The sequence below is a fragment of the Anomalospiza imberbis genome, chromosome 8 (assembly GCF_031753505.1).
Source record: "Anomalospiza imberbis isolate Cuckoo-Finch-1a 21T00152 chromosome 8, ASM3175350v1, whole genome shotgun sequence".
In the NCBI taxonomy this organism is placed as follows: domain Eukaryota; kingdom Metazoa; phylum Chordata; class Aves; order Passeriformes; family Viduidae; genus Anomalospiza; species Anomalospiza imberbis.
The window spans coordinates 35,553,312-35,578,301 of NC_089688.1; the positions used below are offsets into that span (position 1 = coordinate 35,553,312).

The 24,990-nt window shown below is 47.0% G+C and overlaps 1 protein-coding gene and 1 long non-coding RNA gene across 6 annotated transcripts in view; one reads left to right on the forward strand and one right to left on the reverse strand.

Annotated features, from left to right (window-relative positions):
* Positions 1-24,990, forward strand: part of INPP5A (inositol polyphosphate-5-phosphatase A) — a 192,474-nt gene that overhangs the window by 62,131 nt on the left and 105,353 nt on the right. The gene's annotated exons all lie outside the window — the stretch shown is intronic.
* On the reverse strand, positions 2,646-4,738 carry LOC137478481 (uncharacterized). Its single transcript, XR_011001600.1, has 2 exons — positions 3,663-4,738; positions 2,646-3,030 (listed from the first exon to the last, which is right to left on the reverse strand). It is a non-coding gene; the product is annotated as an uncharacterized lncRNA (long non-coding RNA).

Consider the following 24,990-nt stretch of genomic DNA (forward strand, 5'->3'; position numbering starts at 1 on the left):
ATAATCAGTGACATTTTTATTGTAGTGAGATCAAGTCTAGTTTTGTTTTGTGCCGTGTATTTATTGATTCCTGGAGTACTCAGTTAAGGTCTTAGATAGCTTAGCAAATCCTTGGCTTCCTTTTCATTGTTCAGAGAAGGCAGAGGAAACTCCTGTGTAGCTTAAAGCCTCCTGCTGCATTGAACATGTGATTTCTGTAGGCTGGGAGAGAATCTTTCCTGGAGTACATCAGTCCTGAAGGCTCCTGGCAAACCAGACCTCCAAGGGCAAGCTGACCACCAGCTCCGGCCTGGAGTGTTCAGGGAGCATTTTGGGAGCTGTGTGGTTGGCTCAGCCCTTAGCTGATGGGCAGAAGCATCTGCACAGTGGGGTAATTGCTCTGCTTCCCAGGACAGGTTTATTTTTAAAAAACAAACAGAGTCCTCCATTGTCTGTGTGCCTGCCCAGGCCCACAGGTGACCTTGCAATGAACAAATGCCACTGGGCTCTACATGTGATGTGCTGAAGTTCCAGCCTCCTCCTCCTGGTAATTAGTTCATTGTCTAGGAGGGTTTCATTCAAATTTAAAAAAACAAAACCAAAACCATCCTTTCAAAACCACCGTTTCTGACATTAGAGAGGTGTGTTTAAACAACACCAGAGCCTCAAGCTGCAAGCAGAATTTTATTAATACCACTGGATTGAAGAGAGGGAGGTTGCTGTGCTTGCACAGCTCCCCACGTTCAGAGGGTGGGTTTGCTGAGATTATGATTGAAATGAAACTTCCCTGCAATAACCACCTGGGGGGTGGACAAAGTAAGTTATAAATGAAGAATACAGTGGTGACAGGCATTTTTCTGACAAGCTGTCTTTCCACACCCCTGCGCTTCAGTTACTGAGGCAGAGAGGTTTGGGGTGCTGAAGGTGGCAGAGGCAGCAGTCAGTCAACGCCCCTGTGGTCTCCTGCCATCGCAGCCCTCCCCATGGGCAGGGATCCCGGGGGATGTGGGGAGCTGAACGCCCCTCTGGCTGCCCCTGCCGTGTGCACTGGTGCTTGGTGGGGTCCCTGCACCCGCGGGGCAGTCGCTCTCCCACAGCAGGACAGGCTCAGCGGTGCCCCAGGCCACGCAGCACCCGGTGCTCCTGGCTGGGGGTGGGTGGCACCAGACTGTGGGAACACTGAGGATAAAGCAAGTCCAGGCACTGCCAGGGTGTGCAGAAAAATGTTGTGCTTTTCTTTTTTGTTTTCCCTGGAATTGTTTTTACTTCACGTGCTCTGTACCAGCATTTTTTAAAATGTAAAATGGCTCTTACTCCAGGGTAGATAATGCACTGGTAGCCTGCAGCAGCATCCAGGGCAGACCTTTGCCCAAGTCACTATCCTTAAGAGCAATAACCTGAGCCAGCATGACGGGGGGCTCCAGTGGGGAGCAGTGGTCCTGAGAATACAGATGGGCAACATGTTATTCAAGTGTGTTATTGTACCTTAAAATTATATCTGCTCGTTACTGAGAGAACAGTAAAGTTAATTTTTGTTAGATTAATGATACTTGAGTAATATTTTTGGTTGAGCTGAGTTCAAATAATTGACCATTAATTGAAAAAGGAAATTGAAATTAATTTATCTTACACATAAATCCTGTCGTAGTTATTAATGCATCTTAGAAAATATCGTCCTGTTCCCAGAAATGGATGGTGTACACTGATTCTCCCGAGCTTATTAGCTCTGTCAGTTTAGAGTTTGGTTAAGTAAAAAAGATGATTTAGGAAGAGAGCTGTAATTGAATTGAATATTGAGGGAATTCACATGGTGATGAGTTCTCAGCCCACTTCTTCATTAACAGTGTTACATGAATGTTGAGGCTTGGCAGAAAGGCAGGATTTCCCCAGGAGATGGAGCTGATGCTCCAGGCTGCAGCGCCCAGTTGTGGGCGCTGGACACCCTGCAGGAGCCCCGGAGCCCTGCACTGCGGCTGGGAGGGCACGCTGGGGACACGCTGGGACCCGCTGCCACCGGGCTGGGGACACGCTGGGACCCGCTGCCACCGGGCTGGGGACACGCTGGGACCCGCTGCCACCGGGCTGGGGACACGCTGGGACACGCTGGGACCCGCTGCCACCGGGCTGGGGACACGCTGGGACCCGCTGCCACCGGCCTGGGAGGGCACGCTGGGGGCACGCTGCCACCGGGCTGGGGACACGCTGGGACACGCTGGGACCCGCTGCCACCGGGCTGGGGACACGCTGGGACACGCTGCCACTGGGCTGGGGACATGCTGGGACACGCTGGGACCCGCTGCCACCGGGCTGGGGACACGCTGGGACCCGCTGCCACCGGGCTGGGGACACGCTGGGACCCGCTGCCACCGGGCTGGGGACATGCTGGGACACGCTGCCACCGGGCTGGGGGGGCACACTGGGACACGCTGCCACCGGGCTGGTAGGACACGCTGGGACCCGCTGCCACCGGGCTGGGGACACGCTGGGGACACACTGCCACTGGGCTGGACACACAGACACACACACACACACACACACTGAGGGTGTCTTTCAGGGGCAGTGCTCTGGCCCTGGCGAGGCTGGAGAAGGGGCTCTGCTGCTGCTGGGATGTCGATCACAGTCTCAGATTTGTCACTGTAACCCACTGCTGAACAGCAGACTTTAGGGTGTGTTTTCTTGCTTCTTGAGTACTGTAGTCTTGAAGTGAATTTTCTTTTACTACTCACATGAGCCTGTTTCCATCTTACCCTTTCTTCCTCCCTCTTCTTTCCATAGAAGGATAATTTGTATACCAGTGTTTATTTTTATACTGTTACCTCTAAAAATTATGCCAACCCAGAGAAGTAGTAATTTGTCTGAGTGGGTGGCAACAGCACTGCTTGGCAAGATGTCATGATCTCTGGAGGGAGGGTTGGAGACTGGGCTGTTCTGCAAGTGCAGGTGATGCCACAGGAGGAGCCACGAGTGTAATTCAGACTCTTCTCAAATTAACTCCTATGAGGTTCATCCAGGGAGCAATCTTCCGGGATGGAGAAAAGTCCAGATTCCTTTCTAAGAGGCACATATAAGAAACCTGCACGTGTTCTGTCATCATCAGTCTCCCACATCACTCCTGAGCAAATGCTCCCCTCTGTCTCGCTGTTGTTTTGTTTTCCCTAAGTGATAAGTTAGTATAAATATTTTTAAACAAATCTTACTCTGCCAATCCTTTGGGATTTTTTTGTTGGTACTCAAGCACGTGGAAGCATGTGTAAGGCTAGTGGCAGTGAGGGGGTGCCCAGGTGCAGGGCTGTGTGGTGGTCCTGGGCAAGAGCTGGCAGCAGAGCACTGGTTGTGTGTGAGTGCCGGCTACTTGGATACTTGGGTGATCTTTATTTTCTCCTAGCTCTGCTTCCTAGGCAGAATAAAAGGAAAAAAAAAACGTTTGAAAAACATGTTAGTATTCCTTATAAAGGCCCTAAAGTGCCAGAAGCAAATCTCCAGCCATGTGCTTGCATGTACAGAAGTGCTTCTAGCGAGGTGTGTGTGGAAGAAAAATGGAAATGGAAAAATGAGAATTTCAACCCTGTTTGTAGGGAAAATGCAAAGCAGGATGGAGCCTCGTGGTGGCAGTGCCTGCCAGGGATCAGGCTGGTACTGCATTTGGTGGAGACTGGTTCTGCACATGTTCCAGCAGTTCTTACCTCACTGTGTCCATCCTCATCGTGTTCATCATCTTCATTGTAACTCAGAATCCTTTCCTTTTACAGCCTCCTGCTTTTTCAGGAGTTTTGGTGGAATACACGGTTGGGTGCTTCTTGAAATGTGCGTCATGAAGTTTGACCTCTTCATTAGCTTCTATATTCTTTTAATTGAACAAAAATGAGTTCGTGAAGAAAGCTGGTGAATGTCAAAGTTAATCCTACAGCTTCTGACAAAATCCTGGAAAAATGGTTGTAGAAGTATTGTCATTCTGTGACATGGACATTTACTTACAAGCACCTGAAAGGAAACCTCCCACTTAATTTCTTAGGGAACTAAGTTGTCTGTCAGGTAATATCTTCCAATCTCTTCTGGGTGGGAAATGGAATTTGAAAGGTGTTGCCACAGCAAGAACCTTCCTCTGGTTTTGAGTTGTCTTTTTTCCTATGTATTTTTGAAATATATCTCTTAACCCATCAACAGAGGTCTTGTTGGGAGGGCATGGCTTATCTTCCACCATATGACACTTTTATATAATTGTGAGAGGAGGAATAATTACAAAACAGTGAGGGATTTCACAGATCAGTAGCCCAGTAATACAGTCATGCATGCATCTCTGTTGCTTACAGATGTGCCAGTGCTGAGAAAATCGGTGATAAAGCGGCTTCTTTATCCACAAAATTGTTATACTGTTTTGTATCAGCTACGGAATTCATATATATAATTGAATTTTCTATGGGCTGTGGATTTTATATTCAGAATTTCATTCTGCAGTTGTGCAACAGATTACATGGTTAGGAAAAAAATTATTCGGAAAGAATAATTACAACCTGTTTTTGTAGGAATACATCTATCTAAAAAACAGCTGCAATACTTGAAATTGAATTGTAGACTATAGTCTCTGAACACAAGAAGTAATCAACTATTTTAAGCTTTTAAAGGTTTTTAAAAAATACTTTTCTTATGGCTGCTGCAGAGGTGAGGCTAAAGCAAAGCCTAGCACTCCTTTCCCGCAGAGCCTGCTGTGGCTGGCCGTCCTTGTCCGGCGCTCCCCGCGCGCGGGCAGCCCCGAGCCTGGTGTCCCCGCCGCGGGTCTGGGGGAGCTGTGCGGGGCTGGGCCGGGAGCGCCCGGCCGAGGAGGAGCGGCCGGGGCGGCCGCGGGGCCGGGGCGGCCGCGGGGCCGGGGCGGCCGCGGGGCCGGGGCGGCCGCGGGGCCGGGGCGGCCGCGGGGCCGGGGCGGCCGCGGGGCCGGGGCGGCCGCGGGGCCGGGGCGGCCGCGGGGCCGGGGCGGCCGCGGGGCCGGGGCGGCCGCGGGGCCGGGGCGGCCGCGGGGCCGCCGGAGAGCGGCTGAGGGCAGAGCGGCTGGGGGCAGAGCGGCTGAGGGCAGCGCGGCTGAGGGCAGCGCGGCTGGGGGAAGCGCGGCTGGGGGCAGCGCGGCCGGGGGCAGCGCGGCCGGGGGCAGCGCGGCCGGGGGCAGAGCGGCTCGGGGAAGCGCGGCCGAGGGCAGAGCGGCTCGGGGAAGCGCGGCCGGGGGCAGAGCGGCTGGGGGCAGAGCGGCTGGGGGCAGAGCGGCCGGGGGCAGAGCGGCCGGGGGCAGAGCGGCCGGGGACAGCGCGGCTGAGGGCAGAGCGGCTGAGGGCAGCGCGGCTGGGGGCAGAGCGGCTGGGGGCAGCGCGGCTGGGGGCAGAGCGGCTGAGGGCAGAGCGGCTGGGGGCAGAGCGGCTGGGGGCAGAGCGGCTCGGGGAAGCGCGGCTGAGGGCAGAGCGGCTGGGGGCAGAGCGGCTGGGGGCAGCGCGGCTGAGGGCAGCGCGGCTGAGGGCAGAGCGGCTGGGGACAGCGCGGCTGAGGGCAGCGCGGCGGCCGCAGCCCCTCTCCCCGCTCCGGCGGGCCCTGTCCCCGGCGTGCCCGGCCCGCGGCTGTTGGAGGGGGCCCGCGGGCCGGCAAGGTGCCGCAGCAGCAAGGCACAGGGGATTTTTCGGGATGGACAGTGCCTGGGGTTTTTTTTGCTTGTTTTGTTTGCTGTGTGTTGTGGTAGGAGCAGCAGAAAGCGGCTCGCCCCTGGGCAGTTCCTCGTCCCGGGCCGCCGGCGGTGGGTCACCCGTGGCACTGCCACGGCCTGCCATGGGGCGAGCTGCTCTCCTTGCAGTGCAGGAGCAGGTGGCATTTTTGTTTCCTTCTGCCTTGCTGCATATTTAATTTCTGCATGTTCTTAAAGTAATTTGACCAAAGATTTATGGAAAGAATTATTGGTTGGCTCAACACATACCTCGAACAGTAAATCTTCTCAATCATTTGCCATTTGTTTGACAGCTCTGCTTTTGACAGTCCAGTGATATTGCCGACATATTTCCAAGGCTTTGATTTGGGAGTCCATGGCAGCTTAAGACTTGTTGTCTGCTTTTTGCATCAAAGTTCTCCATTTCTACTTATCTTTCCTCCTTCTGTTATAGTACATGGTACTTGAAGAACATAGAACTTAAAGAAGTACATGTCTCTTGAAGAATAATTCAGTTTGATAAACTTACTCTATTCAAACAGTAAAGAACTTTGAGGGAAAGCATGACTAGTAGATTCTCACTTATTGTGAATGGAATAAAAAGTTTTGCTTTCTCGCCTTTTATTTTAATACAGTTTCTTTGCAGTCCAAGAACAGGGCAAATCTTCTGGAGGTGAAAAGAAAGACATGTCTGCAGCAGGGGAGCTGGGAGCAGGCATTGCAGAGTTAAAGGCTGTCTTGGTACAGACTATGCTTACAGCTTTGATCATGGCATCTGTCCGCTCCCTCAGTGCCGGGGCTGACAGTACTGTGCCCTGTGTGTCTCTGCCGGTCCCCAGGACCCTGCTGTGTGGCGCTGGGTGCAGCAGAGCAGCACCAGACCGACACACTGCCGCTGCCCCACTGTGTGCGGGGCAGGCCAGGGGTCAGCGGCTGGGCTCAGTGCAAGCCCGGTGCTCAGGGCCCGGTGTTCAGTGCCAGCCTGGTGCTCAGGGTCGGCCCGGTGTTGAGTGCCGGCCCGGTGCTCAGGGCCCGGTGCTCAGGGCCGGCCCAGTGTTCAGCGCGGCCCGGTACTCAGGGCCTGGTGCTCAGTGCAGGCCCGGTGCTCAGGACCCAGTGCTCATGGCCGGCCTGGTGCTCAGTGCGGGCCCAGTGCTCAGTGCGGGCCTGGTGCTCAGGGCCCAGCCTCAGTGCAGGCCCGGTGCTCAGTGCGGGCCTGGTGCTCAGGGCCCAGCCTCAGTGCGGGCCCGGTGCTCAGTGCGGGCCTGGTGCTCAGTGCGGGCCCAGTGCTCAGTGCGGGCCTGGTGCTCAGGGCCCAGCCTCAGTGCAGGCCCGGTGCTCAGTGCGGGCCTGGTGCTCAGTGCGGGCCCGGTGCTCAGTGCAGGCCCGGTGCTCAGTGCGGGCCTGGTGCTCAGTGCGGGCCTGGTGCTCAGGGCCCAGCCTCAGTGCAGGCCCGGTGCTCAGTGCGGGCCTGGTGCTCAGTGCGGGCCCAGTGCTCAGTGCGGGCCTGGTGCTCAGGGCCCAGCCTCAGTGCAGGCCCGGTGCTCAGTGCGGGCCTGGTGCTCAGTGCGGGCCCGGTGCTCAGTGCAGGCCCGGTGCTCAGTGCGGGCCTGGTGCTCAGTGCGGGCCTGGTGCTCAGGGCCCAGCCTCAGTGCAGGCCCGGTGCTCAGTGCGGGCCTGGTGCTCAGTGCGGGCCTGGTGCTCAGTGCAGGCCCGGTGCTCAGTGCGGGCCCGGTGCTCAGTGCAGGCCCGGTGCTCAATGCGGGCCTGGTGCTCAGTGCGGGCCCAGTGCTCAGTGCGGGCCTGGTGCTCAGGGCCCAGCCTCAGTGCAGGCCCGGTGCTCAGTGCGGGCCTGGTGCTCAGTGCGGGCCTGGTGCTCAGTGCGGGCCCGGTGCTCAGGGCCCAGCCTCAGTGCAGGCCCGGTGCTCAGTGCGGGCCTGGTGCTCAGTGCGGGCCTGGTGCTCAGTGTGGGCCCGGTGCTCAGGGCCCGGTGCTCAGGGCCGGCCCGGTGCTCAGCGGGTGCTCTGGGCGCAGGAACCGATTCCCCACCCACATGTTCACTGTGAACATCTCCAGGCCGGGCCGGGGGTGAGGGAGCTTCCCAGGAGCAGAAAAGAGAGCAGAGGGTTGCTCGGTGTCCGTGGTCAGCAGCTCACCCCTGAGCAATCTCTTCCCCCAGCGCTGAGTGTTTCTGTCCATGCTGCGTTCGGCACACTGGGTAGCACGAGTTGGACGCTGAAGTGTTGTGGAGTGTTTCCACTCGGACCTAAGCCTTCGCTTCTAATGCACAGGGATCCTCCCAGCCTTGTACTCAGGCTGCGGGGCAACGCTCAGCAGCCCTGTCGGTGTCTGCAGCCCCTCGCTGCCCCCCAGCTGCCCAGGCTCCTCACAAGGGCTGCGGCTTCAGGGCCACTCTGAGCAAAGCCTTAATAACTGCTTGGGACGATGTGGTGTATTTAATAGAACAGAAGGAGTGGTAATGGAAAACAGTGTTACCTGCTCAAGTAATTGAGGATCTTACACAAATAATACACAAAATGCTTTAAATTGAAGTTTTCAAAGCCCTACGTGGGGTTCCTCTTAGAAATTTGGGCACCTAGTTCCCAAGTTTAGTCTTTTTACAGAAAAAAAAAAAGCCTACGGTATGGAGCAGTCAGAAATCCTGCTTGCATTTGTGTGGAGCAGGATGAAGAGCAAGGGCCAGTTACACTGAGCCTTCATGTTATTAACAGCTCTTTTCCGATAATGCATGTGTGGGATTTGGTTTGTGTGACAAAATGTTTGATGTGGAACAGCTCTGGCTTTTAAGAAAAGATGTGAGATTGGAAAATAAGAAAGTAATTGCTTGAGAAATTATGAAATGCTGCTTAAGGCACTTGCTAATGTGTTTGTCTGAGGCACTAAATTAATACTTAAATAAGATCAGTGTGACTGTAGAAAAATCAGATGTATGGTGTTTACTGACAGAAATTGATGGGTTTATTAGTGTTTGAAATAATGTTATAATGCAGCATTTGTCGCCAAAAAGAAAGCAATCCATGAGGCTGATCACACCCTGACTGTGGACATCCTATGGCAGTCGGGCTTCACCGCACTGCTCACCCACCATACCGTGCAGAAAGGCTGGGAATGCAGCTGTTATTTCACAATGAAATAAAAACTAACAGGAGCAAAAGATGGAGTTGTGTTATGTCACCTGATCATATCTCAAGGTACGGCTGTTGCTGTGAAAGACACTGAACATTAATTTCCAAGGGAAAAAGGCTAAGGTTCTGCACAGCACTTGAGTGGTGCTGAGCTGAAGCCTCCAGGCTGTGCTGATGGAGGCCGATGGGGTTTGACAGTAGAGCCATGCCCAGGGGCAGAAGCCAGTGACAAAGGCCCAGCAGACAGCATGTCATGCCTTCAGGAGCCCGGAGTGTTCTGAGGTTTGGACGCAAGCGTTGAAATGCCTCAGACACACTCTCACTGCTCCGTTACATTTAGCAATGTTTGCAGCATACAGACCCAAACTAGAACCCTCTGACACTGAGGAAGTGTTTCCACTTGGTTTTAGAGGGCTTTCCAAGTATCTATTGATCAGTGTTCCCTAACAGCACAGAAATAATGTGTCTAATTTAACTGGCCACATGGAAGAGTATAGAAAAAACATTAGTTATCCCTTGAAAGGCTTGGAACGTCGATAGGAGGACATAACATTAATGACTTTCCTATACACAAGCTTCAAAAATGGCTAAATGAGGAAGAAATTACAAATTTATTTTCCTATAATTTCAGCAGTTGTCTTGTTTTACTGCACCAGTAAAGCATTAAGCAATGAAATGTCAAACAAGGAGTATTTTCCTGATAATTTGTCTGACATGCAAAGTGTGTGAAACAAAAGAGGAAAAGGTAGAAATGTGGGGTTTAGTCATTTTGACAAATTTAGTGATTTTTGCTCATGAATTCTGGCTGAGACACTGCTGTCTCTGTCCAAACAGTTCCAAATATTGCTATTTACTGAGTGGCTCACTGTACAGGAGTAGCTTTGTGTCTCAATTCTGGCCTTTACACTGAACACAGATTGCCATATTGGCAGTAATTTATTAACATAAATAAATGTAGCAAAACAAAAGCAACTGATCATACAATTTTTTGAATAAACAGGATAAATACCAGGTCTCCAGAGGTGGCAGCAGTTGCAGTTGGGAAGAGTTGTTATTTGTTCCCTTCTTTTAGTTCTGCATACCAAAATGTAAAGGAGTTTGGGATTGGTTCCATTCTCTTCCATATTTTCCAGGCAAACAAAAGATGTTGTTGGAGACAAATGAAAAATCTCATTTCTGAATGAAGTAAAATCACCATGAGCATTGGTTCTGGGAGTGATGGATATGACTCCTGGATTACCCACGAAGCCACAGTTGCTGGGTCCTGTGCTGTGTCCCTCCCTGGCAGGGGTGACAGGGCCAAAGTGCTCGTGGTTGTTGGGGAGGACAGGTTTGCCCACGGGGTTTGGTGCTTGTGTGACTGGTGGTCCCAGCGTCCTTCCAGTCAGACTGTTCAGGTTGTGCATCTTTTGTCTCTTAGGTTTAGTGGAGAAGCACTCATCCTAACATTTGGAACATTTCTCACAAAGAGGCATGTTTTTCTTTGCTGAAAGTTGTTGCTGTACCAGGGTTCTGAGACATCCATGTTATTTTTCCTCAAACTAGAAGGTTTCTTTTACACCTGCTTTGTAATAAGCATAGGAAAAATTGTGCTATAAACAGGAATTGGCATCTGAAAAGTGGATTCCGTTTCTTCCAAATAACAAGGTCAGTAAAGGAGCAAAGTTTAATTTGGGGCAGGAAGGGGAATCAGCTTGTCCAAGTGGGAACACCAAATGATATAAATACCATGGAAGGTGGAAATCTGTCTCGTACAGTGTTAGGGCTGATCTTTAATGTCTGTGAAAGTCAGCAGATGTGCAGAGATGAGCCAGTCCATGTCCCTGGAAGCAGGCTGGGACAGCACGTGCCTGCAGGTACAGCTCAGAGTGATGGAAGTTGTGAGACATAGGGCTGCCCAGAAACTGGGCCAGAATTTAATATGAATTAAAATTCATAGTTGATGGTTTGACCATTTAGAGTAGAGCAGTTTGGGGGGTTTGGAGTAAGGAATCATGTAAGGAAAGGAAGTCTGCATGGGTGGGTAATGTGTGAGAATGTTGGGAACAAAGTCCTAATGATCATTAAATGTATGTATCCTGGGGAATAGAAGAAGACAAATCATAATTTTAATCAAACCAACACACACACACACACACACACACACATACCAAAAACTCACAACAAAACACAAAACCCTCTAATTCGTTTTGCAAGAATTTTTGTCTCAGCTATTTACAGTAATGGCTTACCAAACCTAGGCTCGGAAGGCTGCAGTCTTATATGCCTTGCATTCCTGAAAAGGTCTCCCAAAAAGACGGAGTATTTCTGTACTGACTCATTTCTTTGTGAAACAAAGAGAGTGCAAATCTCTGCATTGGGACACTTAGGCTGAACCAGAGCTTATCTGCTGCACACACTCTGGACCTTCACTCCATGGGTGTGTCCTCTGTCCAGACTCACCCTCTAGGCAGGAACAAGGACTCCTCTCTGGTGGTACCTCCACTTAGCTTTTGGGCAGTAGTGGGAGAACACTTGCCTGTGGGCCAGAGACCTCAGAGGTAAATGGGGAAGGAAGGGATGAAAATATAATTTGGAAGCTGCTGTTTTCTGTGGAAGTGCAAAACAGCTTCTTTGCTATAAATTAGTATTGACTGGTAGTTTCTCCATGTAGACTAGGGTTATTCTTCTGTATATGGAAATAATTTTTGATGGACCAAAAAAAAGTATCTCCAGTGGTCCTGAAAGAGTGAGAAAAATCTGAGCTAAAAAATTAGAACATTTGGAAAATACAAACTTAAAAAAAATAGATGAACCAATTCTAAACCAGGCTGTGAAACTGGAGACAGTCACTTGGCAGTCATTTCTTAGGATTTCCAGTGCACCACAGCTCTGCTTCATTTTTGTGCCTTTAACTATAAGCCAATAAAATACCACTTGCATAGTGTTTGTAAGTCTTCTCCAGAGATGCAGCAGGTACTAACAGGCCAGTAAAATGCTGTGTGTCTATACTGGCTGAGCGGGAAGGATGTGTTCCTCAGCAAGGATGGTAGCGTGGAGAAGTCTGGGGAGCATTATCCAAGGTATGTGTCTGTATCAGAGCACATCCAGTGATGGATGTTTTTCCAGGGGCCTTGGACATGTCCTCTGTTTTCAGCTTTTCTCCCAGGTGAGAGATACCAATTCACAAACTTGTTCCCTGCTGGGCTTCCAAACAGCCCCTGGGAACACCAGGATCCTAGGGCTAGTCTCAGCCAGGTTTTAGTGTTTGTTTTCTGATCTCCTAAAGCTAACATAAGAGTAAAAAATGTCATTTGTCAGCCTGGATCCCCTTGGTTTCTGACTGACAGAGGTCAGCAAACCAAGAATTCTTACTGAGCTGCGAGATTTAATTGGAAAATTAGATGCTTTGCAGTGAACTCCAAGAACTCTTCCTTCTAAACAGTGTAACAAAACCACAGGTGACCATCCACACATTTGGGTTATTTGTCAGTCACTGCAGTTCTCCACTTCTTGAATCTAGAAGGACTTACTGACTGGAATTTAGAAGTGGGTATCAGTCCCTCTCCATACAGAAGAGGTGTATCGGGGACAGTGTGCTTGGGTGCTGTGCATGTCCCTGTGAGTCTGAGGAAGTCTCCTTACCCTGACTTTGCAGTGCTGCTGTCAGTAAGCCAGAAGCTGCTGGCTTTCAGTTAATGTCATTACATAAAGCTGCTCCTTTAATATGACCTTTAGCTCGGATACATAATTTGGAGAAATAGTCCTGCATTTACTTTTCCGTTAGTATTCTGGAACACACCCCAGGAGGATGACTGTCATTTATCACTCTTCCAAGCACAGGACTTCATGAAGGCAATTTTTTAAAGAGTGTGAGCTATTAATTATGCTGAGAAAAAAATGTGTTCCTTGGAGCAGCCCATCCTGCAGAGACACATTTCTTCCTTGTCTCTGCTGCTTGTTTTCCAAGACACACTAAGAAGAAAGTGTGAGATTTCCTCATAAATGCTTCTTATTGGTAGATGCTTTTCCCATTTTGGTATCCATGTGGTTTCAAGTGAGCTGTGCTTTTAAGGAACTGATTACTGCAGTAAATGACAAGTAACAGCTATGTTATTGTATCACCAATGACTTCTCGGGGCTGGACCATCACCATTTTGTTACAAAATCACTTGGGGTGTCCAGGTAGTGCTTGGGTTTGAGTTGTGGTTCTGTGATCATGCGAGTACTTTGTCCAGACAGCATAGTCAGCCTGCAGCAGTTACCTGAGCAGTGCATGTATGCCCAGGTAAGCTTGAGTCTTCCAAGCTCTGCCAGCCACAAGTCCCACAGGCCTGTTCTCATGCCACACACATTCCATCTCTGACCTCCATGTCACTGACCTGTGTACAGTAAAACCTGCAGTTAATGCTCTTCTCAGTGTTTAGAAACACTCGTCCTTTTTCTGAAGCGCTGTGTTGGTGTCTGTGCAGCATCCGAGTCTCTTACCCTGGAAGGGTGATGCTGTTGTGGAAGGGAGGTTTGGAGCCCTGAGACTGTAGGTAAAAGGTGCCTCTGAAGCCGGTGTGTCCCAGGGGAGGGCAGGCAGAGCCAGGCCGGAGCGCTCAGGGTGGCTGTGGCTCCTGGAGCAGGGCAGGAGGTGTGGGCAGCGCCCGCTGGCTCTGTGGCTCTCGCCAGCCCTGCAGCACCGATCGATGGAGCCACCGGAGCCCACGAGCAGCCCCTCGTGCCACAGGATCCTCCCTCCTGCTTCTCCCGTGCGCTCCACTTCTTCCAGCCACCAGAACAATATTTTGAAATTTATGGAAAATTAATTATCGATTACAGATGTGCCCTGGTTCAAGGAAGGTAAAAACGAATGGATGCATTTACGATGAGGGACGTAATCCGCTTTGTGAAACTGATTGTCTTTCGCTCTGCTCCAGCCCTCCCTCTCTTCCCCTTCTCTCTCATCCTGCCCCCTCCCCCTTCCCGTACACCGGGTAAGAGACAGGCCTGATAAAGTGGGAGAAGCAAGATTGGTTTTCTAAGGGCACCAGGCCCTTCATGACCAGGTAAATCATGGGCTGTCTGGAGCTGGAGCTGGGTGATGACCTGCTCCCTGTGCCGCGGCACTGCACCCCCCTGCGGGACGTGATGATGTGCACCCGTGCGGCTGCGGGGGGCTGCAGTGAAGGTGAAACTGTCATATCGATCTTTTTAGCACTAAAATATGAGCCACTTTACTCCACTCCCCGATGCTGTGATGTGAAAAATAATAACTCGGATCCAAATTAAAAATATTGATCTCTGGAAGGTGTTGAAAGTAAATAAACACCTTCCGAAGTTTTCGGGTCAGCCAAGAAATGGTATTCAGCAATAAATGTGTCGGCACGTCAGAATCCAGGGTTCTTGATCTGTTTTTCCTTTCAAATTGATTTTTCATTACTTACTTCCTAAAAGTGTTGGAATTTGGTCCTCTACCGTTAAATCTCAGTGTTTGGGCAAATTATTTCTTTGGGGCTTATGAGGTGCTCCTAATCCACTCGGTCATTGATTGATTGATTTTTGACTCAATAAACTTGCATTACCCTTGCTTTATTTAAGGCTTCCATCATAATTTTTTGTACATTTAGGCTTGACTTTTTTATTTCCTTCTAACAGATGAGCTGACATTGGTCTATCAAACATGTGGGAAAACAATTGCCACAAGGTTAATTTTATTGCTAGCTCCATGCATTTTAAGTAGGTGCCAGGTATTTTCCACTCCAGGCTGATAAATTGGAGTTGAACCACTAAAGCATAAGAATGAACAGAAGCACTGTAGCAACAACAATAGAAACCCCATAGAAATGCATCACAGAGCATAAGCATTAAATGGATTATTTTTGCTTCATTGGTTTAACTTCATTTTACATCCGACCAGCAGTAGGTATGTGGCAGCGTAATGAGCTCTTTAAGTGGGACTTGCTCGGGCCCTGCAGCATTGTGTACTCTGGGGGTGGAGGTATTTAGGTCTTCCTGGTTAAGTCGAAAGGGTAAAATACAGTCACCTGCATTTTCAAAAAGTCGTTTTCTCTTAAAAAGCAGCCAGTTGAGTTTTAGATATCAAAATGTTCTTCGGAACACGTTTGTGGATGTTGCTGTTCTCTGGCAGCTGTTGCAGCAATGGCAGAGCACCCACGCAGTGCTGAAACATAGCAGGAAAGGAGAGCTGCAGTGGGCATGGGAGGGGCCTCTTCCATGAACAGAGAGGAGTTTGGTCAGTGTTAAAAAACACCCTTAAGCCGTTGGGTTTATCCTGCAGAGCCTTCACTGCACCCCAGCTGTCCCCAAGTCACTGTTCACAACTTCATGTGTTTCCATAGGCACAAGTTCCCATTTTGCAGAGTTCCTTCCCTGGATCATGTGTTTATTCTGTTTAATTCAAGGTGACATCGTCAATTAAGAGGAATAAAACTGGATCTCTGTAAACTACTTGTTGGAGCTAATGGCAGTTTTGGTCATTGTCCACTTCCCTCCATAAGTGCATTTCTTCAGCCGGGTTATTCATCAGCCATTGTTAGTGTGCAGGAGTTTGGTTAAAATTCCTGGGGTTCATACTCCTTGGGATTTTTAAAGCTGTATCTATTTTTCTGGTATTCCTGTGAAATGGCACCTAAGTGTGCTCCCAGGACTGTAAGGCTTACACATAGGAATCTGTAGGTACCACCAGCTCACAGTGGGGTTTCCCCATGTCCTGGGAAATCTGGCAGTATGTTTCATGTCCTTTCAGATCACTTGTGGTGAGGGCAAAGGGAAAAAAAAGAAATTTGATTTTTTAATAATGTGAGTGTTGTAAATGCAGTTTGTAAACCTGATACTGTTTTCTTTGTGTGTGCTAAATAGCAAAGATCCTGTGTTTATTTTCGGGGACGTTTTTTGACTGTGGGTTAATGGATATTCTAAGAGTTTGTTCATAAAATATCCAGTTCAGTAATCAAAAAATGGGAAGGGAATAAGTCTTTAAGAGTGTAGGCCAAGGAACCAGTAAAAGAGCAAAAAACTACAGGTTTACATGCAGCGATGTAAAGATGACAAGCAAGAAAGAATTCCTAACCATCTTTAAATGTTGTCTCCTTCCTTCATAGCTTTGTAGTCATTGTCCTGTGGACGTCTTTGGCAGCTGTGTCTAACACAGCACTAAAACTTTTCTCCTTTCCTGTTTAGGAATATTTCCAAGTGGAAAAACAATATTAGATTGTTTTACTTTGGAAATTAATGAGAGTATAGACAAACTATCTATTTGGGTATTTTTCTCTATTTTCAAAAATGTTTCTGTTTCATTGACAAAAAGGAGAACTTCAAATGTTGTCGTCCTGACCCCTGAAAATACCAGTGCCAGGGTGAAGAGATCACGTGGCACGAGCATCCTCAGCTACTGCAGCACCGTGGTATTACCCTGGTCATGCCACATTGTCCTTAGCAACCTTCCCCTGGCTGTGATACTAAAAAAAATGAAGTCAGTGGCTGTTTAGGTCTTGCTGGTTGTGTTTAGTTTCTCAGTTTATGGTAAGATCAGTATTATGCTCAGATTGTCTTTTAATTCAAACAGTTGTCACTGGACTTTCCTAAAGAGTACAAAAAATTTGTAACTGACAGGCTGGCAAAGGTTTGACCAAGTGTACTGTGGTTGAACCATATATCAGGGCAAAAGACAAATATGATTGAGTGCTGTGTCATGGCACCACGTGTGGGAAACAAATATTCCACATGAAATCTATAGGAGCAAACTGAAAATTTGTTAAGCTCTTAAAGAGCTTAAAGGCTTGTTAGCATTTCTTGACAGAAGCCCACTGAAGCAGTGAAGAGAAAGAGCCGGAGTCACGATGGCTGATTCAGAATTCAGATCAGCGGTTCTGCTCAAGACCCTGCTCTGTGCAGGCACTGATGTCAGTGCGGGGACTGGGGCCAGGATGGCACCTGGGGTCCTCTTCACTCCATGGTTTGAGATTCCCTGCAACTGAGCAACTGTCACCTGTGTTCAGAGAATTCATCAAGCTCCTTTTTGTCAAACTGTAGAAAAGTTGTAGTAATTTCTTATAAAATGCTGCTGTCCTTCGTGTGTTTGGATGGGTTCTGCTGAAGGGGCTGAACTCACAGTGTTTGGGTCTAACATGGCCATCTGCTGCCTCACCAAAAAGGGTTTATTTGAGTTTACTTTGCCCAAGATAGGTACCTGATGTGAACAGCTTCTTGTGGAGCTGCCAGCATAGGACAAAGACCCTCCATCACCCAGATGAAGCCTCTCATTACTGCAGGTGCTAAATGAACCAAATATGCATAGGAGGAATGAAGATCAAGTTAGATTAGTAATCTGTTAAAGCACTTGGTTTTCCTTATCTTCTCACTGGTTAATAAAGGCCTAGTAGAAAAAAATCAGCTCATACTAGATATAGTAGTAAAAGAAAGAGTTGTTTTCAACTAGAACAGTGATGAGGATAAATAAATCTGATGGACTCCCAGTAATGTTTGGTTTGTTTCTACTGACCTGTGTTATTTCTTTAAAAGCCTGACAGTGCAATTTGAAAAGCAAAGTTGAACACTTGTTCTACCTTCAGCAGCAAAGCTTTGTTCAATAATTCTGAATGAATCTGTCACTTGGGGAAAATTTTACCAGTGCTTCCTTCATTCTTTAGGCACTGAGATCAGTGATGATTATTAAGCTTTGCAAAGCCAACATGGGTCAACACGTGAATGATAAATGGAACTATTATTGTATGTAGGGAAACAGTTAATGTGTTGCTCCATTCGGTGGGATGTCCTTTAACACGCCCTACTAGTAATGCAAGCCAGAAAAGCTGTAGTAGTGTGTGCCCAGATTTTAGGTGAGGTACAAAGGGAAATAGTCTAATAGTCTATTCAGGCACTAATTTGAAAGTTCTTTTGTTTGTTTGTTTTTTTCTTTCTTTCTTTCTCTTTCTTTCTTTCTTTCTTTCTTTCTTTCTTTCTTTCTTTCTTTCTTTCTTTCTTTCTCTCTTTCTCTCTTTCTCTCTTTCTCTCTTTCTCTCTTTCTCTCTTTCTCTCTTTCTCTCTTTCTCTTTCTCTCTTTCTCTCTTTCTCTCTTCTCTTTCTTCCCCTTTTCCTTTTCCTTTTCCTTTTCCTTTTCCTTTTCCTTTTCCTTTTCCTTTTCCTTTTCCTTTTCCTTTTCCTTTTCCTTTTCCTTTTCCTTTTCCTTTTCCTTTTCCTTTTCCTTTTCCTTTTCCTTTTCCTTTTCCTTTTCCTTTTCCTTTTCCTTTCCTTCATTCTTTCATTCTTGCCAGCCGGCAGGCAATGAACTCTGCTCTGAACAGTGGGGTTAGGCAGCTGTCCTCATTTGTACCCTTGGTGAACCATGCTCCCTCTCTGCCTTGTGGGAGCAAGCTGGATGCTTAAGGAGAAGTGCCTCGTTCAATACTCTTGGCACATTACTTCTTTTTAATATATATTCTGTTAATTCAACTAGCAAGTTGTAGAATCCATATGTGGACCATGTCTGGATTAATTTTTCATACAGCGTAACGGGGGAAATATTTCAAGCTGTCAGTGCAGATACTGCATAATATTGTTAGGGATGATAATTTCACTGTGGTATGAAAGCACTGTTACTTCATATTTCCTAATATAATTTAAAATACCCTCCAAAAGATGTATGTTTAATTTCCTCTTTCGAGTTTCCTGAAGAAGAGTAACCCCTGCCCAACACATGCATGCTTCCATGTGCTATGGCAGCAGCCAGGTCTTTAGGCCTGTCACTGATGTGAGAAGAGAGAGGGTAAAGCAGAGTTTGAAGGAACTGGGGAATCCCAGAGTAACAGTGCCTCACTTATTTGATGTGCTTTCTGGTCATTTCTTTAACGATAGCAGTTTGGTTCTGTTTTGGTGCAGAAGCTTTTTAATTTAAAGATTTCATTATCAGAGCAAAATGTAATTAACTCATATTAATACATTCCTGTACTCTCTCAGTTTTGAATCTGCAGCTATTCCTGCAGGAGACAGATCTTTCTGATCTTTCTCATTACATCAAACAGCACTGGGGCTTAGGTTTGTGCAGTGCCACGGCAGCAGCTGCTGTGTGCAAGGAGTGAGGGAGCACCAAGCCTACTGCAGCTCGACTTAATTTTCATTTCAGAACTCTGTGCTAGAGTTAATGAATTTAATTTTAAAACTTAAGCTTGCTTTTAAAGCTCAGTTCTTTCTTTCCATTTTCTTCATCACTGTGAAAAATTTTTAATAGTCTTCAGTTACTCTTTCAGGGTTCTTTGTTAGACAGTTCATCTAAGAAAATCTGTGGGTTGATAGATTTTCTGATTAAATACTTGAGACACAGTAGATGTTTTAATTGTCCTGAGATCCATTTTTCTTGAGAGTCTGTGGCAATGTGCAGTCTGCTTTTTAGAAACACTGATTGATGAATTCTGCTGTAATTTAAACTAAAAGTTAATAAGACAGGCCTACATGGATCTGATGCAAGTTATTAGACCTGTAAGGCACTTTAATATATGCCATTTATTATTCAAAGAAATGAAAGCCAAAAATGTTTCATGTGCACTAATAAAAATTCAATATAATTATTTCAGAGAACTTCGGGAAATGCAAACGGTCAGATAAACTGAATTTATTAAACAATATCCAGTGACAGGAATGCTGATGGACCTCTCAGGCTGGTGGTACCTTTGCAGTAGGAGTGTGATGCTGTTGAAACTTCCTTTGCATAAGAGGTTTTTGACTTTTCCTTACCAATGAGTCAAAACCATGACATTCAGTGTTTCACTTCTGCTCTCTGCTTGAAAATATAAAATGTTGATTGCTCTGTCCAGTGTTTTGCCTAAATTGCTGTGGATTTTTGTATCCTGAGGTTAAAGATGAGCTCAGGTAACAATAGCTTGACTGCACTTTCCACTGGTCAGGCCTCAAATGCAAACCCACTCCTATGGCTGTCTCTCAAAGTTTAGGGTTTTCTACTATTAAAATCTTCCTTTGAAATAATAAATGACTACATGCTGTCTAGGTAGGGTCTGGAAAGGCCAGCACGTAGAATGGGCTGAGATTTCATCTGAGTGTAGTTGAGTTTTATAGATCTATTTATGAGATCCAATACTGTAATGATGTAATTTTACTTGTCTAATAAATGTAGCTGTACAACGAAGGATAGCAAACATTTCCATTGTGACCAAAATCCTTTAAACTGCAGCCACTTTGATCTTAGAGCTCATGCTATTTAATAAATGCTGGCCATTCTTCTAACAATCACAATTATTTAAAGGGTTTTCAAAAGGGATAGAGCAAATCAAATAAAACAATTACTGTTGTATCTCATTCTGAAGTTAAGTGTATTTTTTATGTGAGTCTTGTTTAGTGTCTCCTCCCAGTTTTCATCCATTATCACAATAATTGAGTTTGTAGCTGGAATTAAATTTATCAAATTGTGTTATCCTCTTTTGAAATTGGATAGGTATCCTGGCAGTGGGAGCTAGAAGTTAATCTGCTTTGCTAAAGCCTCCAGTGGCACAGCGGCAACAGGATTGAGAAGGCTCAAACATTTTCCTGTCACCCTGGACACGATGTAATTTCTCCTCAATCCCTTGTGCAAATAATGACATTTGAATCGAGCATTAACAGGCTTAATTACTTTAAAATTGTCATTTTAATTTACACTGATATAGTATTGATCATACAAGCAGAGATTAAGCTGTTCAGTGGAGCAGATGATGGGGAATTAAACATTAAAGGGTCCTCGTGGGGCTGAGAGGCCGCCCAGAGAGTGCCAGGAGAGGAATGATATTTCTCCGTAATGAACTGGCGGCATGCAGGGACATGAATCTTTGGCCTACTGGAAAAAGGGAAATAATGGGGTTTGGGAAGCATTTGCAGGTTATTCATTCGCTGCCATGCACCAATTCTCCAGTGATTCATCCACCTCACCAACATTTATTTATCTAGCAAATTCAGGAGCTCTGACCTTTCTGCTAAGTACATTTAACATAAGACAGAGTGGAATATTTCAGGTGTAACTTTTTACAAATATTAGTTATTGTTTCTTATTTCTGACTAATATTAAACAGAGTTATTTAATCTGCCATCCATACTTGCACCCATTTGCGTGACTCATGATGAGCAGACGGACTTCATCAAGAGATCCAGGTATTGTGGGACTCAATGAGGTCCTCAAAGTCCTTGACCTCATTTAGTTACAGTCGGATTTTCTTCTTTGGCAAATCTGAATTAAAGTTAATTTAAGGCAAGCCGACAGGAGTTTACATGGCTGATTATACAGCATATAACAGCAAAAATGATGACAAATCCTTGTAAAACTTCCAAACTAAAAATGCCACCACTCTGGTAGGGAGCATGTTTTAAAAGACCAGATACATATGCAGTATTTTAAGGCTAAAAATTTCAGTGATTTGGATTTGTCTAGTAATTTATTGAAATGTTGCTAGGAAACAAGTATTGCTGTTTCGATAATTTACTGTTTAAAAATTCAAAACTAAATGTAGATACTAAATTGCATAAAATCGATTTTGTGTTTTTATACACAGCAGCAAAGTTTTTTTTTTTTTCCCTGACCTGAGCTAGTAGGCTGCTTTTCCTTATGCCTTACATTTTATTTTTATCAAGGAAAACCAGAACCAGTAGTGTAACTATACAGGATACCGTGTGAGTCAGGGTACTTGCAGTCATTGCAATTCAAAATCAAGAGTCTTCTTTCTGAAAAAGGACATTTTTCTTACTTAAGAGAACAGTAGGGCCAGATCACCCCTGTTGAGTCCAGGCGTTAATTTTTTTAAAATTTGGTACATATGTAAATTCCAATGGAAGCCCATTGAAATCAATAGCATCTGTGCACTTGTTAGTGTAGCTTCTTTAGGAGGTCATTTCTCTGGCCTGTAACCAAGGGATTGGTCCTTAAAAGTGAGGAAGGTGATGCAGTGTAGGAAGTTGAATTTTCTTATGGCTTACTTTTTTTTTTTGCTTTCATTGGAAAATACTTTGAATAAAACTGTAATCCATTGCTAGTCAGAAAAGGCGTGGGGTTAGGGTTCTGAAACACGTAGCAGTGATTTGTGCTTGTTTTTTTAAAGAACAACTTCCTTTTGAAAACTAAGGAAATTTGTATTTACCTATTTTTTTTATCCAAAAGGATGTTTTGATTGGGATTTAGGGGAAGATCTTTGGGGTTTTTTTTAATTACAGACTTAGGAACACACTTGGTTGCTGTCAGTTCTCTGTGGGTTTGGCTGATTTTATAGGCTTAGTAGTTTTTGCTTAAAAACGTTCCTGTTTTCCTTGAGTCCTGCACTGCAGGCGAGGGGGGATGTGCAGGCACAGAGCTGCCCCAGCAGGAGCAGCCAGGCGCTCGCTCCCTGCAGGGTGCCTGGCAAGAGCTCCCTGCCTGGCGCGCGTCCGTCTGTCCGCGTGTCTGAGTGTCCGAGTGTCCCTGTGTGTGCCTGTGTCTGAGTGTCCGCATGTCCGTGTCCACACGTGTGTGTCTGCGTGTCCCTGTGTCCGCGTGTCCATGTCTGTGTGTCTGAATGTCCCTGTGTCCATGTGACCCCGTGTCCGAGTGTCCCTGTGTCCTCATGTCCGTGTGTTTGCATGTCCTGTGTCTGTGTGTCCTCATGTCCTGTGTCCGTGTGTCCTGTGTCCCATGTCCGTGTCCTGTGTCTGTGTGTCCTGTGTCCCATGTCCGTGTCCCGTGTCCGTGTCCCGTGTCTGTGTCTCTGTGTCTGTGTGTCCTGTGTCTGTGTGTCTCTGTGTCCGTGTGTCCTGTGTCCCGTGTCTGTGTGTCCTGTGTGTCCCGTGTGTCCTGTGTGTCCTGTGTCTGTGTGTCTCTGTGTCCGTGTGTCCTGTGTCCGGTGTCCGTGTGTCCTGTGTGTCCTGTGTCTGTGTATCTCTGTGTCCGTGTGTCCTGTGTCCCGTGTCTGTGTGTCCCGTGTGTCCATGTGTCCTGTGTCTGTGTGTCTCTGTGTCCGTGTGTCCTGTGTCTGTGTGTCTCTGTGTCCGTTTGTCCTGTGTCCGGTGTCCGTGTGTCCTGTGTGTCCTGTGTCTGTGTGTCTCTGTGTCCGTGTGTCCGTGTGTCCTGTGTCCCGTGTCCGTGTCCTGTGTCTGTGTGTCCCGTGTGTCCATGTGTCCTGTGTCTGTGTGTCTCTGTGTCCGTGTGTCCTGTGTCTGTGTGTCTCTGTGTCCGTGTGTCCTGTGTCCCGTGTCCGTGTGTCCTGTGTGTCCTGTGTGTCCCGTGTCTGTGTGTCTCTGTGTCCGTGTGTCCTGTGTCCGTGTGTCCCGTGTGTCCCGTGTCTGTGTGTCTCTGTGTCCGTGTGTCCTGTGTCCCGTGTCCGTGTGTCCTGTGTCCGTGTGTCCTGTGTCCCGTGTCCATGTGTCCCTGTGTGTCCCATGTCCGTGTGTCCTGTGTGTCCCGTGTGTCCTGTGTGTCCTGTGTCCGTGTGTCCTGTGTCCCGTGTCCGTGTGTCCTGTGTGTCCCGTGTCTGTGTGTCTCGGTGTCCGTGTGTCCTGTGTCCATGTGTCCCGTGTGTCCCGTGTCCGTGTGTCCTGTGTCCCGTGTCCGTGTGTCCTGTGTGTCCCGTGTCTGTGTGTCTCTGTGTCCGTGTGTCCCGTGTCCCGGTGCCGCTGCCGGGCCGCGTGGCCGAGGCCCGGTGGAGCTGGCGCTCTGTCCTGGAGGATCAGTCCATGTGCAGTTGTGTGCAGGCTAATGTATCGCTGCAGACACTGGTATAGACATCTGAAATACAATTAAATGGCAGCAATGCTCTATTTGTCTAAACAAGACAAAGCATGGAATGGGTTCATTTGACTTGAAACATGTAATTAGCATAACCCTTCTGGATGCTTGTTTTATCATTTGCAATATAGTAAATGATTGATTATTGTACTGTACCTTTTGAATGTCATTAACAGAATTGTTTTGTCCACTTGATTAATATGTTGCCTCAACCTCAGAATAATCAGATTAAACTAGGTTGCCTTGTTCCTTCTGACTTGGAACATTCCTATTTCCATCACCATCTTCTCACAAAGGTCCCATGTAGATTGGTGCATTTTGTTAACTCCAGTGTTTCAGGATACATCCAGCTGGGAATCTCTCTTGATGTATGGAATGTGTGTTGCTATAAAAATATTTTTTATAAGTTAGTTAACTACTATCTTCTAAGTTCAGATAGTGGAGGGGGGTAGAATTGGGTGTTTTCACTATAGTTCCTGTAACAAATCAAGCATCTGGTGTCCATACATGTCTTTCACATCAGCGATCTCCAATTTTGAATGTGTGAGCCTTAAGTCATTAATGGTTTGGTTTATTTTTTGTCTAATTTTCTAAACCAAACCAAATTACACAAAAGCCTGAGCCTTGTTCTTTGCAAGAGTCAGTATTACAGGTTTTGGGTTGTGTGATAAATCACATTTGTGATCCATAAACTGTTGGCTGCATTAAATTGCTGACATCCCAGAGCTGAACAGCTTTTGCTGCAGTGATATTATCTGATCTCAGATTAAGGAATGTTTCTTTTCATTGAACACATGTATATTAACATATTTAGGTGTGAAGGTTGTTTATCAGATCTTAGTCCTAAATCTGGAAGTGGAAATGTTTGAGGACGGGGCCAGTGCTGCCTTGCAGAGGCCAGGCTGTGGCTGAGCCATGGCCTTGGTGCTGGTGTTGGGAGAGCCTGCTGGGATCTCCCGAGCTGGGCAGAGGCCAGTGGCACCAGAGCCTGACCCCAGGAGTGGCAGGCCTCTCTCTGGGTGGAAATGGTGTGCGCAGCATGTGCACACACATATGTGCATTAGGAGATGAAAAAACACGTGAAGATTCAAAATGCCTTGACAACAAAATGTGAATGAAGCATAAACTTATGCTTCAGGATTAAGATTTAAGTTTCTGTCTATCTGGGTCAATGTTTGAGGTTACTAAGTGTTTGAGTCATTGAACTTTAAGACTGCATTCATCACAGCTTCCTAGACTAATATAAATTTCTTCCCATTAAGTCAATAAGCGTGGTTACATCAGACAGCAGTTCTGTCTAGAAACTAAGATTAATGTCCATCATAAAAGTGACATGACGAGACAACTTGCTTGATTTATACAGACTATTTTTATCTTCTCAGTTTTAAAATAAAATTCGAGTTATTACTTCTATTTATATAGGGGTTTTCTTTCTCAGTTCCACTGTTACTGAAACATTCCTTTCAGATGGT